This window comes from Petaurus breviceps, unplaced genomic scaffold, assembly GCF_028583685.1.
Source record: "Petaurus breviceps papuanus isolate PSGF00001 unplaced genomic scaffold, PetGlider_PUasm1.0 98, whole genome shotgun sequence".
In the NCBI taxonomy this organism is placed as follows: domain Eukaryota; kingdom Metazoa; phylum Chordata; class Mammalia; order Diprotodontia; family Petauridae; genus Petaurus; species Petaurus breviceps.
Window position 1 is genome coordinate 41167590 of NW_027187460.1, and position 5423 is coordinate 41173012.

At 37.8% G+C, this 5423-nt stretch overlaps 1 pseudogene; it reads right to left on the reverse strand.

Annotated features, from left to right (window-relative positions):
- Positions 1-377: 377 nt before the first annotated feature.
- Positions 378-5218, reverse strand: LOC138156059 (fructose-bisphosphate aldolase A pseudogene; annotated as a pseudogene).
- Between the last annotated feature and the right edge of the window lie 205 nt (positions 5219-5423).

Consider the following 5423-nt stretch of genomic DNA (forward strand, 5'->3'; position numbering starts at 1 on the left):
CTTCTTCTTCTTCTTCTTCTTCTTCTTCTTCTTCTTCTTCTTCTTCTTCGTTTTCATGTTAAGTGTCTGAGGCTGGATTTGAACTCAGGTCCTCCTGACTCCAGGGTCAGTGCTCTATTCACTGTGCCACCTAACTGCCCCTTATTTTTTAATTTTCAAGGCAGCTATTCTGCTCTTGGACATTTGAATAGATCAACTATATGAAATTCTAAAACACATCACAGGTTTTTTCCTTGATTTATTTCTAAAATATATTCATTATCAAAGGGTTTTGATTCTTTTTTTTCTTGTTAAATAGTTGTTTATTGGGAAAAGTGGGCTGAGGAGGCATCACTAGATTTACCAGAGAGCAACAATACCACACAAATTATGAGTGATGGGAGAGGTCAGCACAAAGCTCTGGGATCTCAGTCTCTTCCTGGACTGTGTGGGTGGCCTGGAGTATTAGGGCATACCCAGGTGGAAGGCCTTAACTTAGTTAGCATGGTTAGAGACAAAGAGACTTGCTGGTTGCAGCTCCTGACTTTCCAGTTGGAGTATATTTGCCTCAAGCAGCTTGACTGTTAGCCGTGGCCTGCTTAATATATTCCTCTTGGGCAGCCTGGACATTGTCCTTTCCACCCCAGGTCTTGAGGACAGATGCCTGCAGGGCATGACCATAAGAAGAGGCTTGTGCATGGAGCAGGTGTTGATGGCATTAAGGTTGATGGAGGCATCCTCTTCACTCTGACCCCCAGAAAGGAAGGTGATACAAGTGACTGCAAGGCAGGAGGCACAGTCTGCTGAAGGGCAGTTACAGTTGCCATTGTGATCTCCTCATGTGAATACTTCTGGGTACAGGCATAGCCAGGGGTGACCATGTTAGGCTTCAGATAAACATGATGGTCTCTCAGAGCTTTGTAGACAGCAGTCAGGACCTTATCAGTGACATACTGATAAGTCTTCAGATCATGTTCTCCATCAGGGAGGATCTCTGGCTCCATGATGAGGACAATGCCATTCTGTTGTCAAATGATGCCATATCAGGTCAGCACATTGGCATTCTCTATGATGACAAGTGGGGAAGGTATATTATCCCCAGTCTTCAGTATACAATGCTACTTGGCATAGTCAGCACCATCCTTTTTATTCTGGGCACAGTGCTCACTCAGCCCATCCAGAAGAGGCCTTTGATCCTAAGCCATTGCAAATATTTCCCACCCTGTTCAATTGTAGACTCTGAGACCAAGTATTATGTCTAATCTACATTTTTGCATGTGTCCTTGTAATGGCAAGCAAAGTAGTACTTTGCTCCTTGTTTCAGCTAATCAAGTGCCTTTGAGCCTTACCTTTGATTGTGTGAAGTCTTTGTTGGAAAAAATACACATTGTGTTTCCCTTAAAAGGCCTAAGGCAGTTTTGGAGATCTTCCCTGCCCTTAATAGGCCTAAGATAATTACATGGAGCCCAAAGTTGGAGGAACTTGCTGAAAGAGCAGAATAGGGAGGGTGGAACAAGAAGGAACAGAACAGAGAAAAGTTTAAGAAACAAGCTGCGACCAAGCCGAGCTAAGAGAGATGATGTTTTTTATGTTGGCACTTTGTTGTTCTGGCTGCTGTTCTGTGTTGGTGTTAGTTTATCAGACAGAAACACTCCATTGAATTGTGTTACTTTGTCAGACAGAAGCATTCTGTCTGTTGACTTGTATTAGTATTACTTTGTAGGAGAGAAGCACTTGGTTGATTTGTGTTGATTTCTCAGAGAGAAAATGAATTGAGTTGATAGTGCTGGTAATGTGGGTGAATATTGTCGTAACACTGTTAAGCTTAACATGTGTAAATATTGTGGCTCTGTTAAGCTTTGTTCTCCTAGAAACAAAAACTGCAAAGAACTTGGGGTGGAGCAGTCCCCATGAGCTGTGAGCTGGAGAGCTGCCCACCTGGGAATCCAGACAACAGTTGGGTAAATCTAGGCAAGATCTGGGAGAGCTGCTTAGCTATGAATCCAGGCAAGAGCTGGGAGCAGAAGAGGAGCCATAGAGTTTGGAAGTCAGCCTCAGTTAAGATGAAAGGACCTATACTTGGGTATTCAGTGCTAACTGATGAGATTGTAACTTACTGTGACCTAGGGGTGGGTGACCTTAGTACTTTCCACTACCCCTGAAGGATAGTATTTATACTTTCTTATTACCTCTTAAGGATGATTTGCTTAAAGATGATTGGAAGCCAGCCTCCAATAAAGGTGAAAGAAGGCTTTAGATGTATACTTTTTATTGATTGAGGACATTGTGGCTTACTGAATGATATGTTTTGTTTAAGACTATGTAGCCACCTTAGTAATAAAGTTGTTTTGTTATATTGTTGCAAATGTTTTATTTTAGTTTATTGATGAATAGAGAGTTCACTATAATATGCAATTAGATCCTTAAAGTTATTCACAGTAGCAGTCCTTGGGAGAGCTGCTCCTGAATGGCTTTACAATCCTCTGAACCAGCATTTAGCACACTGCTCTGTACATGGCACAGGTACTGATTAAAGATATGTTGAATGAACAAATATAAAGTTTTGTCACATGCATCCTGGCCTAACTGCTTAAAATGATCTTCTTGCTAATTGGCAGCTGGGAAAAGCCCAACTTCAGGGGAAAAAAAAAAGAAAAAGCTAGTTTCAACTATTGTAAAACAAGAAATATAAGCTACAACAAAGCTTGTACTGAGTAAAAACTAAGTTAAAAGTAATTTTAATAATTCTATTTGAATGCTTTTCCTGAGTTTATGGACTTAGAAATGCATATTTTAAGGATCACTTTTGTTGAGTCAAAAAGCAGTAAGGGCATTCTATTATTGTGTTATTTAGAAAAAAAAATATATTTGAATTCAATAAACAGTTTTTTTGTAATTAACTTACTTGTTTTTAATCTCTCAAGATTTCCTCTGCAATTGAATAGATTTTGCCTACTAATTTGCAAAAATACAATTTTCTGGAAATGAAGGTTAAATTATTGTTCATTAGTAAAGATGTAACATTCCTTTTTGTAACTTTTTCAAATTTCAATAATTCTTTAATTAACATGAAAAATAGCACTGAAGATACTGAATATTGTCAACATATCAATCATTATCACTTGTTTTAAGTAAAGGTATTGTGGATTTGAATTTAAGTGACAATATTGCTACCAAAATTAGAATATCTTCCATATTCTTAGAAATAGAATTTTTATCTTAATAATATTGACTTCAGCTTTACTTATACTGATAAAATAATGATAATAATAAATATCAGAGGGGAAAACTATCATAGCTGTATTCAATTTGTATTGCCTTGTTTCTTATGTATGAGTCATTTGAAAATTTTTGTAGGTTTTAGAATACTAGCTTGCCTGTTACCTTCCTAAAGGGAACTAAGTTTTTTTTTAAAACAAATAACTATCATCTAATGAAGAGAAATTAGGTTGAGAAAAAACCTAAGAATTAGATAAACAAACCTAAAAATTTTCTAAAATGTAGACTTTCACAAGCACAAATTCATGTTCAAAAAGCTTAAGTTTGAATCTTCTATCATATCAAGTTATTGTACTTTTTCTTTTTTTATTCTTCGATGCTAAACTTCTTGAAAAAAATGGGCTTCCTCCAAGGTTTACAGATCCTCATTAACTCTGTCCTCATTTCCTTATATTATGACTTTTTTCTGCACCACTTTATTTTAAAACTTCTTTCAATGATCTCCAATAGAATCACAGAGGCAGAGCTAACATGGCAGATTTGAGTAAGTTGAACTCTCTCAAAGCAGGATGGGGAGGAGACTTATAAATTTTTTTCAGATAAATTGAATAAGACTTCCTGAGATTAAACAATGACTTTCAAAATCAAACAAGAGTGGTAGAGGAAACATTAGGTAAAGAAATAAAAGCAAAAGAAGAAAACTATAAAAAGACAATAGCTTGGTAAAAGAAGCAAAAAATATAAGGAAAATAAACAGAATTGGCCAAATGTAAAAAGAGGTGCGAAAGCTCACTCAAGAACATAATGCCCCCAAAGTTGGAATTAAGTAATTGGCACCTTTGTTAATCATGGATGATTCTTGGTGGATTTGTGGGTTGAAGTGATTTAAAGAAAGTACATATGAGGAAGAATAATAGTCATTTTACCCATTACAATTCCTTGCATGCCTCTTTTATGTAAGATAATTTTTCCCATCGTTCTTCCTCCTTCTCTCAAAATGTCCTTCTTTCTCATCCGTTCATATTTTTTAAATCATCCCAACATAATTGACTACTTTCTGTAAAGCCAAGCACGAGCAGATTTCCAGAGGATAGCTGCTGTGAACAGCTTTCTGATTGCACAGTATAGTGAACACTTTATATATTCAATAACAAATCAGAGCAAAACATTCACAGAAAATCAAGGTACAGTATTCACAATTTTACAACTTATCACAGAAAATCAAAATATAGCATTCACAATAGCTTATCACTAAAACAGACACGTAGTTTTTATCACAGTGGTCACAAAGTTTTGAACAAAGAACAATCATTTAGTAATTCAATCATTAAATCAACCTTAAGGAAGCTTGCCTCCTTAAGGGCCACAAAGTAAAATAGTCAAAATTCTCCACTCATGAGGGACACCAAGTTACAAATCAATCACTATTCAGTCATCATTCACTATTCAATCATCAAAAAATAAACAAGCCCTCCACCACTAGGTCACTAGTAAATTATAATTTTCTCAGTATACAGTATCCAAGTAAAGTCTTCTTTTAGCTTGACTCGGGGTGGTCTCTCAGATTCCCTGGATCCCCTTCCATGGTCCCAGGTCCTACCTAGATTCACCAAACTGTCACCTGGGTTCAAAGGCAGATAGCTCTCAGGTCCTTGTCCAGCTCTCCATGCACTTCCTGTTCCACACTGATGCTCACAGAGTCCAGTACACCTCAATTCCTTCACAGTCTCTGTTCCTGGGAAGTCAAGGTTTAACAAAGCCACAAACAAGTTCATAGAAAGTATCAGCATCACAGTCATGCTTCCTTAGTCTGCGGCAGTTCCAGCTGGCATTTGGATGTCTACGGCAGCTCTCAGAAGCTCTGGCTGGCTCTTGGACTCAGCAGCTCCTCAGCAGAAGCTCCAGCTGGTTCCCAGAATCAAAATTACTTCACCCAGTTTCCCGAAATCAAAATCATTCTCTCCAACATGGGGGGCCTTTTGTCTTCAGCCTCCACGGCAGCAGCAGCTTCTGCCTCCATGAAGCTTGCTCCAAGAAGATCTTGGGGACTTCTTCTTATATACACACAGCATTAGCTCTTTCCTGTTTCAGTCAACCCCTTCCTGTTATATCAGCAACATGGGTTCATACCTTCTGTTTCTTTAACAGAGACTTGATTAATTACTAAGTGCTAAGTACCTCTCAGCTTAGCAATACAAAAGGAACTTCAAATTTCATTACTATTA